Source organism: Triticum dicoccoides, chromosome 2A, assembly GCF_002162155.2.
Source record: "Triticum dicoccoides isolate Atlit2015 ecotype Zavitan chromosome 2A, WEW_v2.0, whole genome shotgun sequence".
NCBI lineage: Eukaryota > Viridiplantae > Streptophyta > Magnoliopsida > Poales > Poaceae > Triticum > Triticum dicoccoides.
Genome location: NC_041382.1, coordinates 95,300,906 through 95,323,470, shown reverse-complemented (window position 1 = coordinate 95,323,470; position 22,565 = coordinate 95,300,906). Strand labels below are relative to the sequence as shown.

At 47.7% G+C, this 22,565-nt stretch overlaps 1 pseudogene; it reads left to right on the top strand.

The window, feature by feature from the left end:
- The window catches only part of LOC119359081, a 44,983-nt pseudogene that overhangs the window by 21,136 nt on the left and 1,282 nt on the right, over nucleotides 1-22,565 (top strand).

The following is a 22,565-nucleotide window of genomic DNA, read 5'->3' as shown; positions in this document are numbered from 1 at the left end:
CGAGCACCCGGCTGCTGTCAAGGTACGTAATACGGCTGTGGAACAGATGATGAAGGCTTGCGTCGAGAAATGCCGTGTCATGGACACAATGATGAAGATGGCGGAGGAGACGCGCAAGGAGATGGAGGTCGTGGAGGAGATGAAGAAGCAGTTACGACTCCGCGGTGAATTAGATCATTTGGGGTGATAATCTTCCTTCTTCTTTTGCTCCTGTGTTTCATCTTTTGCTTCGGGTGTTTCGCCGCACGTGTCACGTTCTCTGCGAGGCATGAATAGAACAATGTTTTTTTGAAGGAATGAATAGAACAATGCTAACAATGAGATGACTAGCAAATTAGATCATTTTTATCGCCATATGGCACTGGGCTGCCGTGTTTCGTGCTCCTCCGTCGCAGTACTACTCCAGTGGAAAACTTGAGTATATCGCACGGTTCTTTGCTCCTCCTCGATCAGGTCGTCGGCGCATTTATACGAGCAGTCAAATCACAAGGCCCCGTCTTTCAGCAGTAATGAGCCGTCAAATCACAAAGGCCCTCGCCTCTCGTGAAACCGACCAAGCTAGACTGCCCCGCCCTCTAGCCTTTTTAAAAAATGTATACTTTTGTACAGCAGTAGTATCGATGGATTGCGCCATGGAGCAAAACTTGAAATTAAAAAAAGGTGGTACATATAGAGAGCGCTCGTCGTCAAATTATGTATAGAGTACTATTAAAAAGGCTAGTCACAATAATGGTGTCCAGCACAACCCACCCCTCAAATAAAACTAAGAGGGTGCTTGGATACGTTTTAGTCCCATGACTAAAAGTAGTGGGACTAAAACATGCTAGCCTCACCCATGCTTGGATCCAAATACTAAAAAGGCTAAAATCAAGTTGATGAGCATTTATTATCCTCCAAACCCTCCAATCCAGAACTCGCCTGTGTTAAAGGAGAGGAGTTAAATGAGTAGAGAGAGGACTAATCCACATTTTAGTAGGGGTACCCCTGACTAAAATTTTTTAGTCTCAAGACTAGTTTTAGCCCCTCTTTAGTCAGGGGTGCTTGGAACTTTAGCCTCTTAAAGAGACTATTTTTAGTCAGACTAAAATAAGTCCCTTGGATCCAAACACCCTCTAAGCATCCTGAAATTCTTTGACAAAACTAAGCACCCTGAAATTCTTTGACAACTAAACTGCTGGCTATATGATGTTGGCCATATATATTGTAGGTATATAATGTGAAGAAACGAGTGGTAGTACTATACTAACTAAAAGATGAAATGTAAGAAATACTAGTATGTACGTACTGAAGAGTTAAAGTAACAAGAAGAAACATAACATAGTTCTGCTGGGGGCTCAGCACAACACACCCCTCAAATTAAATTAAGCACACCTAAAATTAAACTTTGCAACTATTCCGGTAGACACTGCATTAGAACCACCATGAGCAACGACACTGCCACCTTACTCGGAGTCCTCGTCCACGTCCTCGACTTCGTCCTTGTCCCTGTTGCTCTTGGCTGATACTTCTTTGCTTGAACCGCACACTTGGCTGTTGCTCTTCATCCAACCCTTGTAGATATTGAAGCAAAGGTAGCCATCCATTGCAGCGTAGTGGATGTCGTCTATATCTAGTAAATTCCGCTACCATGCATGACGATGAAACGTGTAATGAGGTTTCTCCAGTTTACCGTACGGAGGATGAACCATGGCTCCTGCCAGGGTCAGCATCGAAGGCTGACGAGAGGACACCAGCCGATTCTTCTGGAGGTCGAAGGTGTTGCCTACAACGAGGCCTATCCGATGTAGGACTTCTTTGTCGTTACCAAAGTCTACAGTAACGAATTTGACTAGGTTGCTCTTGAGGAAGTTCTTAAAATCCTGGCACTCAACGTCGGCATGGCATATGTGGTAGACCAAGCATAAGTCATGCACGCAAACCTGGATCACGGCGGGCTTCTTCCTCTCTTCGTCCTTTAGATCCTTCTCTCGTCCCAGGACTGTGGTGTACTCAACATCTAGCCCAGTGACCCACTCATCATCTGAGTCTTCAAACATTCGTCTGAAGCGAGAAAGGCATCCTTTCACCGTCGCGGAAGAACGGGTGTAGATGACGTCGAACTCATCGCCGGTGATGGTTCTAACGTTGTACTCACTGCCGATCGTGGAGATTTGGGACGCCATGGATTTGGGAGGAGGGTTAGGAATAGTGGAACTGCCGTAATGTGAATGGACGAGACGACTAGGAGCGAACCGCCGTAGTATTGAAGGACGTGCGGGGACGAGTAGGAGCAAACTGCCAGCGTGCGAACGGCAGGGTAGCGGCTTTCCATTCTCCCATGATATGGGCTTCCGAGAGCCCTTGGATCTGAGATCGAATGGTTGCATGGCGTGATTCTAGACCTATGGGTGAATATCCTATCCTAGAGGGTTATTCTGCCAATTTTCAGCAACTTAGCATGCGACCATTTGATCTCAGATCCAAGGGCTGCCAGCAGCCCGTATCATGGTCGCGCCTACCACGACCGTCGTGTCGCTCGCGCGGTCGCGCCCTTGGAGATTAACACGGTGCGTTAGGCTATCTGATGTTGGCATGTCATACATAGTCATCACTTAGTCACTCATACTTCAACAAGGTTGGCTATAAGTGTATTTTTTTACTCCTCTCTATCTCTTTCTTCATACTCAAGGAAGAAACAGCGCTAAGCACGTGTATTTATTGCATTTTCCAAGGAGTGACCTCTTCCAATGAAATGGTGTTGCTAAGTTTGCTTCATTTAATTAGCTATAGACTCAAAGTTGTCTTACCTCTTCCAATGAAATGGTGTTGCTAAGTTTGCTTCATTTAATTAGCTATAGACTCAAAATTGTCTTTTCACCTAGGTACACGCGCTTAGCACCATTTCTTCCTTGGGTCACCAAACTAGTCTCTCTCTTCTTGATTAACTTGCCACATTAGACTTTATGCTTATGTGGCAAGCTTAAGCACCTGTAGGAGCAAGTAAAAGTAAGTACAATAGTGCGCTTTACATGGCATTTTTGCATATGTGGAGGAAAAGGAGGCAAGGAAAAAGTGGAGAAGTGGGCTCTCATGCAAGAGACAACCTCTACTACATGGTGGAGCATTGGGAGAGGCACCTGTATGGAGGTGGTCAGGAATCTGGGAGACTCACGCCGGTCGTAGCGCCGCAGTTAAAATGATAATGGCAAGTCAAATCACGGGGCCCCACCTGTCCAGCAGTAACTCGCTGTCAAATCACACAGCCCTACATTTGCAGCAGCCTACTCCCTCATCTTCTCGCGTCTCTGTCGAACCGACTAGGCGGAACTGCACCGCCGCCTACCGCGCAGGAAAAGCCCCGCCCTCGACTTTTAAATAGTATACAGTATACTAATTTTGTATCCATGGATTGCGCCCGCGCCATGGAGCAAAGCGTCTAGAAATAGAGAAGCGGGAGAGGCGAGACAGTGGTTTTGGAATGGAGATGATGGAGAGGAGAGGAGGTGGTTTTGCAATGGAGAAGAGGGAGAGGAGTGTGCGGCAGTGATTTAGGATTGGACGAGAGGGCTGGCGCGCTCTGACTGGATCAAAATCAAAATCAATTTGGTGACATGCATTCACATTTTGCTTGTCAAATATAGTACGTGGTCAAACTTTGACCCAAAATACGCGAAACAACAAAAAAATACTTCCAAGACCAGTGCCGTTCTTCCGCTCTTCTCCTCTTAAACCACCGCCGCTCCTCTCCTGTTCCAATCTAAATGTAGCGCCGCTCCTCTCCTCTTCTATTTCAAAACCACCGCCGCTCCTCTCCTGTTCCAGTCCAAAACCAGCGTCGCTCCTCTCCCGTTCTAATCCAAAACCAGCGCTGCTCCTTCCTCTTCTATTCAAAAACCACCGCCGGCGAGTGAAGGTGCTGTGGAGAAGTAGATCGATGGAGGAGTACAACCAATACGTGAGGATGGCAGATGGCGACCCTGTGAAGCTAGCTAGGATGTTGGAGATACAGTCTTGGTTTGACAACAAGGACCAACTAGCGGTGACGGCGACATCCATGGACAAATATCTGCAACAGAGCGAAAAGGCGGCAATACTCCCGGAGGGAGTTGCGCTGGAGTACATAGAGCCGCTCCTCTGGGCCATGGAGCAAACAGATTCACCAAATCCGATCGTGAGGGAGCGGTGGTGGGAGTATCAATCCCAGATGGAGCATCCACCAGAGATTGAAGGATCGAGCATCTACAGGGTGCCGTTTGTGAGGGTGTCCTGCCAGAGCGAGCCGGTGGAGTCTTCATCGACCGAACCCAACAACAAGAGGAGAAAAGCATTTGGCCCGACGACGCTTCCCCGCCATCGTCTCCCTCGCCGTTCACATCGTCTCACGGGGCGGCTGTCTGCCGTCGAGGAATAGGAGGGGGCTGCCCCTAGCCCAATAGTCGGGCAGGTTGTGAATTGTCAGGAGGAGCTTAGGGTTGTCAGTATTTGCAGGTTGTGAATTGTGTTTTGTGTTGTGTATTTTGAGAGTACTTTCAGATATGAATGTCTTTTGAATTTCAGATTTGCAGTATTGAGCATATGAAGTATTTTATGAATTCTAGATATCTATTTTTAGCACTTAAAAAATGTAGTTCCATGGGAGTATATGTTGGGGAACGTTGCAGAAAACAAAAAAATTTCCTACGTTTCACCAAGATCAATCTATGGAGTCTACTAGCAACGAGAGGAGAGTGCATCTACATACCCTTGTAGATCGCGAGCGGAAGCGTTCAAGAGAACGTGGATGATGGAGTCATACTCGTCGTGATTCAAATCACCGATGACCAAGTGCCGAACGGACGGCACCTCTGCATTCAACACACGTACGGAGGGGATGACGTCTCCTCCTTCTTGATCCAGCAAGGGGGAAGGAGAGGTTGATGAAGATCCAGCAGCACGACGGCGTGGTGGTGGATGCTGCAGTGAACACAGCAGGGTTTCGCCGAGCTTCTGCGAGAGGGAGAGGTGTAGCAGGGGAGAGGGAGGCGCCAAGGCTTGAGGTGAGGCTGCCCTCCCTCCCCCATTTATATAGGCCCCCTAGGGGGGGCGCCGGCCCTAGGAGATGGGATCTCCTAGGGGGGCGGCGGCCAAGGGGGTGGAGTACCCCCCAAGGCAAGTGGAGGCGCCCCCTCCCCTAGGGTTCCCAACCCTAGGCGCATGGGGGGCCCAAAGGGGGGCGCACCAGCCCACTATGGGCTGGTTCCCCTCCCCACTTCAGCCCATGGGGCCCTCCGGGATGGGTGGCCCCACCCGGTGGAACCCCAGGACCTATCCGGTGGTCCCGGTACAATACCGGTGACCCCGAAACTTTCCCGATGGCCGAAACAACACTTCCTATATATAATTCTTCACCTTCGGACCATTCTGGAACTCCTCGTGACGTCCAGGATCTCATCCGGGACTCCGAACAACTTTCAGATTACTGCATACTCATATCTATACAACCCTAGCGTCACCGAACCTTAAGTGTGTAGACCCTACGGGTTCGGGAGACAAGCAGACATGACCGAGACGACTCTCTGGTCAATAACCAACAGCGGGATCTGGATACCCATGTTGGCTCCCACATGCTCCTCGATGATCTCATCGGATGAACCACGATGTCGAGGCCATAATCAATCCCGTACTCAATTCCCTTTGTCAATCGGTACGTTACTTGCCCGAGACTCGATCGTCGGTATCCCAATACCTTGTTCAGTCTCGTTACCGGCAAGCCACTTTACTCGTACCGTAATGCATGATCCCGTGATCAACCACTTGATCACATTGAGCTCATTATGATGATGCATTACCAAGTGGGCCCAGAGATACCTCTCCGTCATATGGAGTGACAAATCCCAGTCTCGATTCGTGCCAACCCAACAGACACTTTCGGAGATACCTGTAATGTACCTTTATAGTCACCCAGTTACGTTGTGACGTTTGGCACACCCAAGGCACTCTTACGGTATCCGGGAGTTGCACAATCTCATGGTCTAAGGAAATGATACATGACATCCAGAAAAGCTACAACAAACGAACTACACGATCTTTGTGCTATGCTTAGGTTTGGGTCTTGTCCATCACATCATTCTCCTAATGATGTGATCCCGTTATCAATGACATCCCCATGTCCATAGCCAGGAAACCATGACTATTTGTTGATCAACGAGCTAGTCAACTAGAGGCTCACTAGGGACACATTCTGGTCTATGTATTCACACATGTATTACGATTTCCGGATAATACAATTATAGCATGAATAATAGACAATTATCATGAACAAGGAAATATAATAATCATTTTAGTATTGCATCTAGGGCATATTTCCAACAGTCTCCCACTTGCACTAGAGTTAATCATCTAGTTACATTGTGATGAATCGAACACCCATGGAATTCTGGTGTTGATCATGTTTTGCTCTAGGGAGAGGTTTAGTCAACGGATCTGCTACATTCAGGTCCATGTGTACTTTACAAATTTCTATGTCTCCATTTTGAACACTTCCACGAATGGAGTTGAAGCGACGCTTGATATGCCTGGTCTTCCTGTGAAACCTGGGCTCCTTGGCAAGGGCAATAGCTCCAGTGTTGTCACAGAAGAGAGTCATCGGCCCCGACGCATTGGGTATGACTCCTAGGTCGGTAATGAACTCCTTCACCTAGACTGCTTCATGTGCTGCCTCCGAGGCTGCCATGTACTCAGCTTCACATGTAGATCCCGCCACAACGCTTTGCTTGCAACTGCACCAGCTTACTGCCCCACCATTCAAAATATACACGTATCCGGTTTGTGACTTAGAGTCATCCAGATCTGTGTCGAAGCTAGCATCGACGTAACCCTTTACGACAAGCTCTTCGTCACCTCCATAAACGAGAAACATTTCCTTGGTCCTTTTCGGGTACTTCAGGATATTCTTGACCGCTGTCCAGTGTTCCATGCCGGGATTACTTTGGTACCTTCCTACCAAACTCACGGCAAGGTTTACATCAGGTCTGGTACACAGCATAGCATACATGATAGACCCTATGGCCAAGGCATAGGGGACGACACTCATCTTTTCTCTATCTTCTGCCGTGGTCGGGCACTGAGCCATGCTCAATCTCGTACCTTGCAATACAGGCAAGAACCCCTTCTTTGACTGATCCATTTTGAACTTCTTCAATATCTTGTCAAGGTACGTACTCTATGAAAGACCAATGAGGCGTCTCGATCTATCTCTATAGATCTTGATGCCTAATATATAAGCAGCTTCTCCAAGGTCCTTCATTGAAAAACACTTGTACAATTAGGCCTTTATGCTTTCCAAGAATTCTATATCATTTCCCATCAACAGTATGTCATCCACATACAATATGAGAAATGCTACAGAGCTCCCACTCACTTTCTTGTAAACGCAGGCTTCTCCATAAGTCTGCATAAACCCAAATGCTTTGATCATCTCATCAAAGCGAATGTTCCAACTCTGAGATGCTTGCACTAGCCCATAAATCGAGCGTTGGAGCTTGCACACCTTGTCAGCATTCTTAGGATCAACAAAACCTTCCAGCTGCATCATATATAATTCTTCCTTAAGGAAACCATTAAGGAATGCCGTTTTGACGTCCATTTGCCATATTTCATAATCATAGAATGCGGCAATTGCTAACATGATTCGGACGGACTTCAGCTTCGCTACAGGTGAGAAAGTCTCATCGTAGTCAACCCCTTGAACTTGTCGATAACCCTTAGTGACAAGCCAAGCTTTATAGATGGTCACATTACCATCTGCGTCTGTCTTCTTCTTAAAGATCCATTTATTTTCTATGGCTCGCCGATCATCGGGCAAGTCAGTCAAAGTCCAAACTTCGTTTTCATACATGGATCCTATCTCGGATTTCATGGCTTCCAGCCATTTGTCGGAATCCGGGCCCGCCATCGCTTCTTCATAGTTCGAAGGTTCACTGTTGTCTAACAACATGATTTCCAAGACAGGGTTGCCGTACCACTCTGGTGCGGAACGTGTCCTTGTGGACCTTCGAAGTTCAGTAGGAGCTTGATCCGAAGTATCTTGATCATCATCATTAACTTCCTCTCTAATTGGTGCAGGCACCACAGGAACATTTTCCTGAGCTGCGCTACTCTCTGCTTCAAGAGGCAGTACTTCATCAAGCTCTACTTTCCTCCCACTTACTTCTTTCGAGAGAAACTCCTTCTCTAGAAAGGATCCATTCTTGGCAACAAAGATCTTGCCTTCGGATCTGAGGTAGAAGGTATACCCAATAGTTTCTTTAGGGTATCCTATGAAGACACATTTTTCTGACTTGGGTTCAAGCTTTTCAGGTTGAAGTTTCTTGACATAAGCATCGCATCCCCAAACTTTTAGAAACGACAGCTTAGGTTTCTTCCCAAACCATAATTCATACGGTGTCGTCTCAACGGATTTTGACGGAGCCCTATTTAAAGTGAATGCGGCAGTCTCTAAAGCATAGCCCCAAAATGATAGCGGTAAATCGGTAAGAGACATCATAGATCGCACCATATCTAATAGAGTGCAATTACGACGTTCGGACACACCATTATGCTAAGGTGTTCCAGGCGGCGTGAGTTGTGAAACTATTCCACATTTTCTTAAGTGTGTGCCAAATTCGTGACTCACGTATTCTCCCCCGCGATCTGATCACAAGAACTTGATTTTCCTGTCACGTTGATTCTCAACCTCACTCTGAAATTCCTTGAACTTTTCAAAGGTCTCAGACTTATGTTTCATTAAGTAGACATACCCATATCTACTCAAGTCATCAGTGAGGGTGAGAACATAACGATAGCCACCGCGAGCCTCAACGCTCATTGGACCGCACACATCAGTATGTATGATTTCCAATAAGTTGGTTGCTCGCTCCATTGTTCCTGAGAACGGAGTCTTGGTCATTTTACCCATGAGGCATGGTTCGCACGTGTCAAATGATTCATAATCAAGAGACTCTAAAAGTCCATCTGCATGGAGCTTCTTCATGCGTTTGACACCTATGTGACCAAGGCGGCAGTGCCACAAGTATGTGGGACTATCATTATCAACCTTACATCTTTTGGTATTCACACTATGAACATGCGTAGCATTACGCTCGAGATTCATTAAGAATAAACCATTCACCATCGGAGCATGACCATAAAACATATCTCTCATATAAATAGAACAACCATTATTCTCGGATTTAAATGAGTAGCCATCTCGTATTAAATGAGATCCTGATACAATGTTCATGCTCAAAGCTGGCACTAAATAACAATTATTGAGGTTTAAAACTAATCCCGTAGGTAAATGTAGAGGTAGCGTGCCAACGGCGATCACATCGACCTTGGAACCATTCCCGACGTGCATCGTCACCTCGTCCTTCGCCAGTCTCCGCTTATTCTGCAGCTCCTGCTTTGAGTTACAAATGTGAGCAACCGCACCGGTATCAAATACCCAGGAGCTACTACGAGTACTGGTAAGGTACACATCAATTACATGTATATCACATATACCTTTCGTGATGCTGGCCTTCTTGTCCGCTAAGTATTTGGGGCAGTTCCTCTTCCAGACCACTTCCCTTGCAATAAAAACTCTCAGTCTCGGGATTGGGTCCATTCTTTGGCTTCTTCCCGGTAGCTTGCTTACCGGGCGCGGCAACTCCCTTGCCGTCCTTCTTGAAGTTCTTCTTACCCTTGCCTTTCTTGAACTTAGTGGTTTTATTCACCATCAACACTTGATGTTCCTTTTTGACTTCTACCTCTGCTGATTTCAGCATTGCAAATAATTCAGGAATGGTCTTTTCCATCCCCTGCATATTGAAATTCATCACAAAGCTCTTGTAGCTTGGTGGAAGCGACTGAAGGATTCTGTCAATGACTGCGTCGTCCGGGAGATTAACTCCCAGCTGAGTCAAGAAGTTATGTAACCCAGACATTGTGAGTATGTGCTCACTGACAGAACTATTTTCCTTCATCTTACAGCTGAAGAACTTGTCGGAGACTTCATATCTCTCGACCCGGGCATGAGCTTGGAAAACCATTTTCAGCTCTTCGAACATCTCATATGCTCCGTGTCGCTCAAAATGCTTTTGGAGCCCCGGTTCTAAGCTGTAAAGCATGCCGCACTGAACGAGGGAGTAATCATCAGCACGTGTCTGCCAAGCGTTCATAATGGCTTGGTTCTGTGGGACGGGTGCGTCACCTAGCGGTGCTTGTAGGACATAATCTTTCTTGGCAACTATGAGGATGATCCTCAGGTTCCGGACCCAGTCCGTATAGTTGCTGCCATCGTCTTTCAGCTTGGTTTTCTCTAGGAACGCGTTGAAGTTGAGGACAACGTTGGCCATTTGATCTACAAGACATATTGTAAAGATTTTAGACTAAGTTCATGATAATTAAGTTCATCTAATCAAATTATTCAATGAACTCCCACTTAGATAGACACCCCTCCAGTCATCTAAGTATAACATGATCCGAGTTGACTAGGCCGTGTCCGATCATCACGTGAGACGGACTAGTCAACATCGGTGAACATCTTCATGTTGATCGTATCTTCTATACGACTCATGCTTGACTTTTCGGTCTTGTGTGTTCCGAGGCCATGTCTGTACATGCTAGGCTCGTCGATTCAACCTAAGTGTATTGCGTGTGTAAATCTGTCTTACACCCGTTGTATGTGAACATTGGAATCTATCACACCCGATCATCACGTGGTGCTTCGAAACAACAAACTGTCGCAACGGCGCACAGTTAGGGGGAACACTTTCTTGAAATTATTATGAGGGATCATCTTATTTACTACCGTCGTTCTAAGTAAACAAGATGCAAAAACATGATAAACATCACATGCAATCAAATAATAGTGACATGATATGGCCAATATCATATGGCTCCTTTGATCTCCATCTTGGGGCTCCATGATCATCTTGTCACCGGCATGACACCATGATCTCCATCATCATGATCTCCATCATCGTGTCTCCATGAAGTTGCTCGCCAACTATTACTTCTACTACTATGGCTAACGCTTTAGCAAAAAAGTAAAGTAATTACATGACGTTTATGTTGACACGCAGGTCATAAATAAATAAAGACAACTCCTATGGCTCCTGCCGGTTGTCATACTCATCGACATGCAAGTCGTGATTCCTATTACAAGAACATGATCAATCTCATACATCACATATATCATTCATCATTCATCACAACTTTTGGCCATATCACATCACGAAACACTTGCTGCAAAAACAAGTTAGACGTCCTCTAATTGTTGTTGCAAGTTTTTTTTACGTGGCTGCTATAGGTTTCTAGCAAGAACGTTTCTTACCTACGCCAAAACCACAACGTGAATTGCCAATTTCTATTTACCCTTCATAAGGACCCTATTCATCGAATCCGATCCGACTAAAGTGGGAGAGACAGACACCCGCCAGCCACCTTATGCAACTAGTGCATGTCAATCGGTGGAACCGGTCTCACGTAAGCGTACGTTTAAGGTTGGTTCGGGCCGCTTCATCCCACGATGCCGCTGAATCAAGATAAGACTAGTAACGGCAAGAAAATTGACAATATCGACGCCCACAACTACTTTGTGTTCTACTCGTGCATAGTAACTACGCATAGACCTAGCTCATGATGCCACTGTTGGGGAACGTTGCAGAAAACAAAAAAAATTCCCACGTTTCACCAAGATCAATCTATGGAGTCTACTAGCAACGAGAGGAGAGTGCATCTACATACCCTTGTAGATCGCGAGCGGAAGGGTTCAAGAGAACGTGGATGATGGAGTCGTACTCGTCGTGATTCAAATCACCGATGACCAAGTGTCAAACGGACGGCACCTCCGCGTTCAACACACATACGGAGCGGATGACGTCTCCTCCTTCTTGATCCAGCAAGGGGGAAGGAGAGGTTGATGAAGATCCAGCAGCACGACGGCGTGGTGGTGGATGCAGCAGTGAACGCAGCAGGGCTTCGCCAAGCTTCTGCGAGAGGGAGAGGTGTAGCAGGGGAGAGGAAGGCGCCAAGGCTTGAGGTGAGGCTGCCCTCCCTCCCCCCTTTATATAGGCCCCCTAGGAGGGTGCGCCGGCCCTAGGAGATGGGATCTCCTAGGGGGGGCGGCGGCCAAGGGGGTGGAGTACCCCCCAAGGCAAGTGGAGGCGCCCCCTCCCCTAGGGTTCCCAACCCTAGGCGCATGGGGGGCCCAAAGGGGAGCGCACCAGCCCACTATGGGCTGGTTCCCCTCCCCACTTCAGCCCATGGAGCCCTCCGGGATGGGTGGCCCCACCCGGTGGACCCCCGGGACCCATCCGGTGGTCCCGATACAATACCGGTGACCCTGAAACTTTCCCGATGGCCGAAACAACACTTCCTATATATAATTCTTCACCTCCGGACCATTCCGGAACTCCTCGTGACGTCCAGGATCTCATCCGGGACTCCGAACAACTTTCGGATTACTGCATACTCATATCTATACAACCCTAGCGTCACCGAATCTTAAGTGTGTAGACCCTACGGGTTCGGGAGACAAGCAGACATGACCGAGATGACTCTCTGGTCAATAACCAACATCGGGATCTGGATACCCATGTTGGCTCCCACATGCTCCTCGATGATCTCATCGGATGAACCACGATGTCGAGGACCTAATCAATCCCGTACTCAATTCCCTTTGTCAATCGGTACGTTACTTGCTCGAGACTCGATCGTCGGTATCCCAATACCTTGTTCAGTCTCGTTACCGGCAAGTCACTTTACTCGTACCGTAATGCATGATCCCGTGATCAACCACTTGATCACATTGAGCTCATTATGATGATGCATTTCCGAGTGGGCCCAGAGATACCTCTCTGTCATACGGAGTGACAAATCCCAGTCTCGATTCGTGCCAACACAAGAGACACTTTTGGAGATACCTGTAATGTACCTTTATAGTCACCCAGTTATGTTGTGACGTTTGGCACACCCAAGGCACTCTTACGGTATCCGGGAGTTGCACAATCTCATGGTCTAAGGAAATGATCCAGAAAAGCTACAGCAAACGAACTACACGATCTTTGTGCTATGCTTAGGTTTGGGTCTTGTCCATCACAACATTCTCCTAATGATGTGATCCCGTTATCAATGACATCCCCATGTCCATAGCCAGGAAACCATGACTATCTGTTGATCAACGAGCTAGTCAACTAGAGGCTCACTAGGGACACATTATGGTCTATGTATTCACACATGTATTACGATTTCCAGATAATACAATTATAGCATGAATAATAGACAATTATCATGAACAAGGAAATATACTAATCATTTTATTATTGCCTCTAGGGCATATTTCCAACAGAATAAAAGTGCAGACAATGTGATTCTCAGAGAAGAAATTGCAAGTTTCAGTTTCAGATAAGAAACTGCAAGTTCAGTTTCAGATAAGAAACTGCAACTTTCAGAGGCAGAGCATTTATATTAACACAACCTTTTTAAACAGGGTTAACATCATGTTGGAAGTTTTATTCATGGTCGAAAATGGAACTACCAGCCAGTTAACATTATGCTGATCAACATTCATGCATAGCACATCTTCATATGATGCACAGTCAAAATGCCCACACAATGTCGAGTGTGCGAAACACAGAGAAAACGAGGGATGAAGTTTTGACAAGTGTTGGACGTGGTTTTTGGCTGCCCCGTCTAGGCTTTCATTTTTAACATCCGCAGCCCACGTCCTCAGATGGGAGGTCCATAGGCCTGTTTGTATTTTCTTAGGGCCGTCATGTATCGACCGGCCTATGGACCTCCCATCCGAGGTTTTATTTTTGGCAGCCCAATTTATGTATTTTTCTGAAGAAAACACAGAGGTCTGTTCTATTTTTCTATATAAGAATAGGAACGCCAGGTCCAACTTATGTTTCCCTTCTAACTATATTATATATATTTAAATTATATTATATGTTGACTGTTTAGTTCACATAATTGGCAAGTAGATGACCGCTCTCGTGATCCCCTTCGCCCCCGCCACCACCTCCACCCTCGCTGCCGCCCCCGCCACTACCTCCACCCTCGTCGCCGCCATAGACCTCGCCGCCACCCCCCGCCTCCTGACTCCGGGCGCGCCTGCCCCCCTCAGCAAGTCCGCTTGCGCACCCCATGGAGTCGCCGGCCATATCCATGGGGGAATAGCTGGAAGACAGGCAGATGTACAAGATGCATCTCCCACATGTCTACAAAGCCTTCCCGCGGATGCTCCAGCTGCTCGACTCCGTCACGCCGGCGGTGCTGCGGGAGACTCGAGGGAGGAGATGGAGGGAGCGGGCGATGCGGATCCGTGATGATGCTCTCTCCTGGACCCAGTGCACGCGCGAATGGAGGGAAGCAGAGGAGGAAGCTGCGAGGGAGGAAGCCAAGGAGGGACCGAATCTGTTCTCTCACTCGCGCAGGTATGCTCGGATGTGCAAGGATCATGTGGATTGGGAGCTGCTGAATCTAGCCCTGCGGATCTACTTCAAAGGAGATTTCTCGGAGAAGCACAGGATGCCCCCACCCCAGTGAGCTGCCGATTGCGTTCGTTCGATGCACGAAAGGAGAAGTGAATTCAGGAGATCCATGCCGTGCTGCGAGATGGCAATGCTTGACTGGACTCCTGCCCACCAGCACGCCACCGGAGCCGAAGCAGGTGGATCCCCTACCTTACTTCTCCCCCAAACCTGCAGAAGATTGAAATTAGGCTTGCAATCTGCTTCAATTGAGCTGTCTGGTGGTTATTTCTGCTTCCTGAGAAACAACATCTGGCTGGAGGATGAGAAGGAACCCCCTATCACAATGGGGGAGGAGCGCCGGTTGGGCAGTGGTACGGCCCACCTCCGCCTCAAATGGGGGCACAATCTGGGTAGGCTCTTGTAATTGCCCAAGATCAATCTGCTGGTGGTTCTGACTCTCAGATCAGTGGGAAATCTCAAGGCAAGAATCAGCAAAAGAAGAGATAGGACATCCAGAAAACTGCTCCTGCCCGTGCTTCGGGCCTTATGGCATACTCTGAGGTGATCTGCTACAACTGTGGGGAACCAGGGCATCATTTGGATAAATGTGTCAAGCCCAAGAGTTGTTTTATCTGCAAAATGGTTACCCATAAAGTTGAGAATTGCCCTGTCAGAAGGAAAACCCTCAGTTCTGCTAGATATGTTGGAAGTGCTGCTCCAGGATTATGTCCACCATTGACAGAATTTTCTGTGACACAGAATTAGATAGTTTTTCCCCTTTCTAGTTGTAGAGCTCTGCCCAGATATGGTAGTGACCACACTCCTTTGCTCTGGGACTCTGGTCTTAACCAAACTTCAAAGAGCAATAATTTTAAATTTGAAAAGTGGTGGTTGCTTAGAGAAGATTTTACTGAGCTAGTCAGGAAAATCTGGAATGAGCCTACTGGAAGCAGCTGCCCCCTAGAAAATTGGCAGATCAAAATCAGAAGATTTAGAAGAACTACCAAAGGGTGGAACTCCAATGAGGAAGCTAATCTTAGAAGATACAAAAGGCTTCTCTTCCTTGAGTTTGATTCTCTAGATATTAAGGCAGAAGCCACTGACCTCTCTGAGGCTGAGACTAATAGATTAAACTTTGTCCATGGAGAGCTCAAGAAAATTTGGCTTCAAGAAGAAATCAAAGCCAAACAAAGGTCTAGAGATAGGAACATTAAGGAGGATGGTAGAAATACTGCTTACTTCCATGCAGTAGCTAACCAGAGGAGGAGGAAAACCCTCATTCACTCCCTTGATGGCCCTAATGGCCCTATTACTGAGATAGATGAGATGCTGAAAATGGCTAGTGACTTCTAAAAAGACCTATTTAAGAAAGAAAACCCTTCTGGGTTCTCTCTACAAAACAATTTTTTCTCTGCTTCTGAAAAAGTCTCTCATGCTGAAAATGAGCTGCTAGAAGCCCCTTTTTCAGAGACAGAGGTGAAGGAAGCCATTTTTAGCTCTTATCCTGATGGGGCTCCTGGTCCTGATGGGATTTCCTTCTTGTTTTACCAGCATTTTTGGGACTTGGTGAAAAATGATCTCTTAGATCTTTTCTAAGCCTTTCATAGCGGAGAGTTGGATCCAGCAACTTATTCATGGGGGGTCTCTTGGGGTCAAGTTAAATAATTGTGAAAGTGATTTTTTCCTTGCTGGTAAAGGCCTTAGGCAAGGTGATCCCATCTCCCCGCTTTTGTTTAATTTAGTAGTGGACGTTCTTACTAAAATGCTGAGCAAAGCTGCTGATCATAGTCTGATTGCAGGGCTCTGTCCTGAGGTCTGCCCTGGTGGCATCATCTGCCTTCAATATGCAGATGATACCATCCTTTTCTTAGACAATGACTCCACACATGCTAGCAATTTGAAAACTGTTCTAACCTGGTTTGAACAAGTCTCAGGCATGAGAATCAACTACTCTAAAAGTGAACCCATCTCGATCAACATGGATGATCAGGAGTTAGCTGACTTCCTCTCTATTCTAGTCTGTAATAAAGGTAACTTCCCCATTAAGTACCTAGGTATCCCTCTCCACTATGATAAACTGAGGAGAGAGGATATCCAACCCCTTCTGGATAAAATCATTAAAAGGATTGTTGGGTGGAGGAGCAACCTTCTCTCTTACAGAGGTAGATTGATCCTCATACAAGCTTGTTTGGCTCGCATTCCAGTGTATCTCCTCTCCTTCTTCAAGTTCCCTAAATGGGCAGTGAACCTCATAAATTCTCAGATGTCTCATTGCTTGTGGAATGATTTTGAGGGAAATAGGAAGCTACACCTTGCTAATTGGGCCCTAGTCTCTATGAAAAAAGATTTTGGAGGCCTAGGCATACCTAACCTCCAAGAAATTAACATCTGTCTTCTACGGTCTTGGATTAAAAAATTCTATGAGGAAGACCTGAAACCCTGGAAGCTTCTTATTGCCCATAAATACCTAGGAAATAAACCTAATATTTTGGTCCCTTCCTCCAACCCTAAGACCTTTAGATTCTGGAAAGGATTAAAATCTATTATGCATGCTGTGAAATTTGGTTACAGATGAAACATAGGGGATGGGAGCAGAACCAAGTTCTGAGAAGATACTTGGTTTGGCACATCCCGCCCAGCAGTCCAATTTTGGCCTATTTACTCTGTCTGCAATGAGCTTAACAAAAGTGTCAATGAAGTTTGGGACGGTCAATGCCTAAAACTCTCTTTTAGAAGGAACTTTAGTGATAGTCTCATGGAACAATGGTTCCAGTTGGAGGAAATTGCCAAAAGCATTACCTTTACTGCCGAGTCGAATGCCCTGATTTGGCAGCTGGACAATAAGGAGAAGCATTCCTCCAGCTCCCTCTATCATGTTATCAACTTTAGAGGGGTTCAACCCGTGTTTATCCCTGCTGTCTGGAAATTAAGAGTTCCCTCTAAAATTCATGTATTTCTCTGACTTCTCTCCAAAAATAAATTGATGACTAGGGATAACCTTAGGAAGAGACACATCATCAAACCCCTTGATTGTGTTTACTGCTTGGAACAAGAGTTTTGTTCTCATCTATTTTTTAAATGTATAGTTGCTAAACATCTCTAGGCCCACATTGAGGAATATTGCTCTAGTCAGATTGACTCATCCTTCGAATCTGTCGCCAGATTCTGTATTGCTACCAAAAAGTGCTCAGTTTTAAACACTGTTAGCTCAGCTATCCTTTGGTGCCTCTGGAAATATAGAAATGCTATGATTTTCAGTAACACCTGCTGGATTTCCATTCCGCAGGTCTTGAGGTTGATCAGGAACATGGTGAGGAACTGGGCGATTCTCTCCTCCGGATCGGACAAGAACAAGTTGATGAGCTTCGTGGAAACCCTATCAAGATCCCTCCAGAAACCGTTGGCGATCACTTGTGGCTGAACAAGGCTCGACCTGCTCTGGGGCTGGACCCGTGGGCTCGTCTCAAGATCTCTGATGAAGATGATGGGCACCTGGCGCCGAAAAAGAGGGACATTTACCATGCTACGCCTTCCAGCCCGGTGTCTCCGCTTGCTTACTGGTCGCCGCAGGCTGACACGGCCCCTCGGCTAAAGACCATGAAGGCTTTGCTGGACCCTCCTTGTGTCATTTGAGTGCTCTATCCACTCTGCCTTTGGCACCGCTCGGGTGATTTGTGTTATTTAGAGAACTTGTTCATCCACCCCCCTATTTTGTAGCTTTTCTACCTTTGCTTTCGAACTGCTCTTTGAGCTGTTGTATCAGAATATGTTGTGGTTTCGTTCTCAGCAATGGAACCGGGGGGATGCTCCCTGTTTTTCTAAAAAAAATATTTTATATGTTATTATATAAAGCTTGGTAAGACTGTAAATTTAAGGACGAATGTAATAATATCACTTATTATTTAAATATATTTATAACAAAATGCTCAGCCCCCTTTTATTTTTTGATAATATTGCTGGCCTAATCCAACATTATAATTAGAATCAGCCCAACAAAATCCTGTATTTCGAGAAAGTGAAAATGGGATGTAATTTTTTAGGAAATAAAATAAACGGGCCGCATGGACGCTACATTATCTGTTCACCCAGCCCAGCTAATAGCTGTAATTCAAAAAAAAGATCAAATTGACTGTAAATTCGACCACGTAAAAAAAACTATAAATACTGAAAAAATAGGTTGAATACGTGCCACATTTTTGAAGGCTGAAATGTGGATCAATAGGTCGAAGCCAATACAAGTCGTTGTCAATTTAATCAACAAATGATTCTGATATGTTAGCCGTTGGATTTACATCCAACAACCGGCATCCATCTTCAATCTCTCGTCTTCTTCCTTCAGCGCCGCCTGGACCACCTCCCGCCTCCTGCTGCTAGCAGCTCTGCTTAGCACGCTTCGCTATGAAGCGCTACTCTACCATTGGCCAGGCCATCCCTCCACCTATACACACCTCCTGTTCTTCTCCACCGACTGTCGAACCACACCGCACTAGAACCAGTTAACCCTCATACACCTCTCTGTCTGCGACTCTACTCCCGCGTCTTCCCATCTCCGGCTTGTTGCTGTTCGGGGCCTCGCCGTCGTCCATCACCTTGGATGCGCTCGGCGCGGCGTGGTCAACGTGGTTAACGAACGACACCATCGGAAGTAGACTGTGCGTGGAGAGGCTGACAGCTGGGTTCACGGCCGCACACAAGGAAATGCCTCCTTATTACGCGTAAAATAATGATTCCTCCACCTGGCATCTGGGACCCACCGGAAGGGGCTCTGTATTTCGCGAAATAAAATGCCCCCCGCTGACATGTCGGACCCACCAGCTATCTTCGCACGCAAGGAAGTGCCTCCTTATTACGCACAAAAAAAATGAATATTCCCCCTGCCAGCTGGAACCCAGCATAGTGGGAGGCTGACTTGTGAGCCTACCAAGTTGACGGGGGCGGAGGGCTTTGTCAACTTAGTCAATATGAACGATTCTAGCTCCTATTACCGTACGATATTCATCCAACGGCCGTGGTGCTTTTTCAACCTCTGGTCTTCTTGCTCCAGCCGCCCAAACCAGCGCCGGTTGTGCCGCGTGCTCCTGCCTCCCATGGCCGGCTGTGATGCCGCGGAGGCCTCACCGCCCCCTACTACTCCCACCGCTGGCCAGGCCATCCCTCTACTCACCCACACCCCCTATTATTCTGCGGCGACATCAGCCTCACACCGCAGCCGAACCAGTGAACCCTCGTACTTCTCTTCGCGTGGGCATCCACTGCTGCGTCTTCCCCGGCTCTGAGTCGTCCCCCTTCTAGTCCTCGCCGTCGTCCACCGCCCTGGTGCTCTCGGCGCGACGTGGTCAACGTGGTCAACGATCGACTTCCATCGGAAGAGTACTGTACATGGAGAGGCTGACAGCTGGGTCCACGGCAGCCGCAAGGAAGTGCCTCCTTATTACGCGGAAAATAATTATTCCTCCACCTGACAGCGGGGACCCACCAGATGGGCCACCAGTATTTTGCGAAAAATCGTTTCCCCCTCACTGCTGGGAGCCACCAGACAGGCCACCGTATTTCACGAAAAAAACGTTCCCCCGTTGTCAGCTCGGACCCATCGGAAGTGCCTCCTTATTACGCACAAAAAATGAATACTCCCCCGGCTAGCTGGGACCCACCTTGCTGGGAGGCTGACTTGTGGGCCTACTAAGTTGACGGGGACAAAGGGCTTTGTCAACTTAGTCAATATGAACGATTCTAGCTCCAGTGACCGTACGATGTCCATCCAACGGCCGTAGTGCTTCTTCAACCTCTGGTCTTCTTGCTCTAGCCGCCCAAAGCAGCGCCGGTCGTGCCGCATGCTCCTGCCTCCCGTGGCCGGCTGTGCTGCCGCAGAGGCCTCATCGCCCCCTACTATTCCCACGGCTGGCCAGGCCCTGCGGCGACGGCAGCCTCACAGCGCAGCCGAACCAGTGAACCCTCGTAGTCCTCTCCGCGCGGGTTTCCACTACCGCGTCGTCCCCTTCCTAGGCCTCGCCGTCGTCCACCGTCGTGGTGCTCTCCGCGCGGCGTGGTTAACATGGTAAAGGAACGACTTTCATCAGAAGAGTACTGTATGTGGAGTGGCTGACAGCTGGGTCCATGGCCACAGCCCAGTTTTTTTGTGATTTGCCAAGTAAGTCGCTTTGTCAGGCCTGTTGGGCTGCAAATCTTTCAAGACGAGGAGAGCTTTCATTCGGCTGGCCGAGAAAATGGCCCGTCGGTAATGAGCAATGGGTTGTACATTTTTAAAACACATCAAACCGGCAATTAGTTTCAAATATCTTTTTTTTTTATTTCAAGATTTTAAATTATATTAATTTTTATGCGTGGAGAATTTGTTGGATTTTATACTGATATACATTTTTAAAATCAGTTTGAATGTGAGTCGAAATTTCAGGATTAAAAACAGTTCGGACCGCACCGAAATATGCAAAATTTCGTATAATTTTTTAACCGTTGCCACAATATGGGCTGTAATGCTAACAAAAAGAATATGGACTCCAAAAAAACCTTAAGAATTAGCAAATGGGTTGTAAATTATTAGAAATAATGGCAGATGGGATGTATGCTATTTTCCACAGATTTGAGGCTTTCCTAAAAAAAAGGTTGACGCACAAGCACTGACGGTTGGATGTCCATCCAACGGCCGTCGTGCTTCTTCAATCTCTGCTCTTCCTGCTCCAGCCGCTCAAACAAGCGCCAACGGGACTGCCTGCTCCCTCCTCCTCACGGCCGGCTATGCTGCCGTGCAGGCCTCACCGCCCGACCGTACTCCCATCGCTGGCCTAGCCATCCCTCTACTCACCCACACCTACTGTTATTCTCCGGCGACGGCAGACGAATCAGTAAACCCTCATACAGTCGTACTCCCCTCCGCGTGGGAAACAACTGCCGAGTATTCCCTGCCTCCATATCGTCCCCTTCCTAGGCCTCGCCCTTGTCCACCGCCCTGGTGCTCTCGGCGCGGCGTGGTCAACATGGTCAAGAAATGACTTCCATCGGACGTGGACTGTACGTGGAGAGACTGGCAGCTGGGTCCACGACCGCAGCAAGGAAGTGCCTCCTTATTACGTGGAAAATAATGATTCCTCCACCTGACAGCTGGGAGCCACCGGACGGGCCACTATATTTCGCGAAAAAAACATTTTACCCTGACTGCTGGGACCCACCAGCTACGTCTTCGCATACAAGGAAGTGCGTCCGGGCAAAAAAAATGATTCGCCCCCTGACTGCTGGGACCGACCAGCTACATCTTCGCAGGCAAGGAAGTGCCTGACAGTCGGGACCCACCGGGTCGAAGCATGCGTAGCGTTGTCATTCTGGTCGCGAACATGTATGTGCATACTGGTCGATGTAGAGGCGCGCACGTGTCGTAGTAGAGGCGCGCACGTAGCATTTACACGTACGTACAGCGGCCAGGGTGCAAGAAAGAAAATACGGCCATGTATGTGTACATACGGGCGGGGTCTCGAACGCCTACTCGCGCATACGTACGGCCAGGGCTCGTGTACATGGCTGGGTTGGAACGGAGAAACAGCGTCGTCGTCGTGTTCATGGGGAGGCAACGGAATGCGTCGTGTTCATCGGGAGGGCTTGAACGGAACAGGCGATGGAAACGAGGCCTGTCGCCGCAGAACGGAGGAAACGGCCTTGTGTTCGACCGGCCACATTCGAAACAGGATCCTGTTCATCGAAGGGGTCTGGCGTACCACAAAACGGAGGAAACGGACTTCCTACGGTCAAAACGGGGGTCCTGTTGATCGGGAGGGGTGTGGCGTACCGCAAAACAGAGAAAACGAACTTGTGTTGGAGCGCTACGGTCGAAAGGGGGTCCTGTTCATCGGAAGGGGTTTGGCGTACCGCAAAACGGGACTCCACGAGATACTGTTCATCTCCACAGTCGACCTCCTCCAGCCTCCACGGGCTCCTGTTCATCCAGCCTTCACGGGCTCCTGTTCATCCAGCCTCCACCGCGCGCTACTCCACCGGCTACTGTTCAACCACCCCTCCACCATCTACTGTTCATCCAGCCCTCCACACCACGGGGTCCTGTTCAACCACCCCTCCACGGGCACCCCTCCACCGTCTACT